The sequence below is a fragment of the Babylonia areolata genome, chromosome 33, assembly GCF_041734735.1.
Source record: "Babylonia areolata isolate BAREFJ2019XMU chromosome 33, ASM4173473v1, whole genome shotgun sequence".
NCBI classification, from domain to species: Eukaryota; Metazoa; Mollusca; class Gastropoda; order Neogastropoda; family Buccinidae; genus Babylonia; species Babylonia areolata.
In genome coordinates, this window is record NC_134908.1 from 8,588,621 (window position 1) to 8,589,271 (window position 651).

Here is a 651-nt window from a genome sequence, read left to right on the forward strand (position 1 = left end):
GTATTTTGTGCAAGTTTAACTTCGGTTGGTAGTGCATTCCAGGTTTGTGCAATTCGATTAACCAGTGAATTTTTTCTAATGTTGGTGTTGCATGCAGTGTTCTAAACAAATTTTCTTTACGGAGTTCCTTGTACTATCATAGTCTGACATTCTAAAGATATGTCTTGCATTTACATCATTTATGTTATCTAATATCTTATAAGTTTCAATCAAATCTCCTCTTCTACCTTTTAGTTAGTGTAGATTTAAGTATGTAAGTCTTTGTCGATAACTCATATTCTTGCATTCTTTTAATAATTTCGTTGCTCTTCTTTGGACCCTTTCTATTGCTACATATTGTTTCTTAAGGTATGGGTGCCACACAATATTACCATATTCTACATGCGATCTAACTTGTTATTTGTACTCGCGCGCTTCCTTTTGCAATGGAATGCGTTGTGGACACAACTTCACAGAAACCATGGGCGACTGTACACCCATGACGTAATGGGAAGGGTTGCTCCTTCATAAACAGCATCGCGATAACATATAAGTGAAAGGAGGCGACAGTAGCCGCTTTATTTCATTCAAATATTTGTACATAGGCCTCTTCGCTTACTCTAAGTCACTGCATCTTGTCCCCGAACAACCATAAAAAATCAACAAATATAA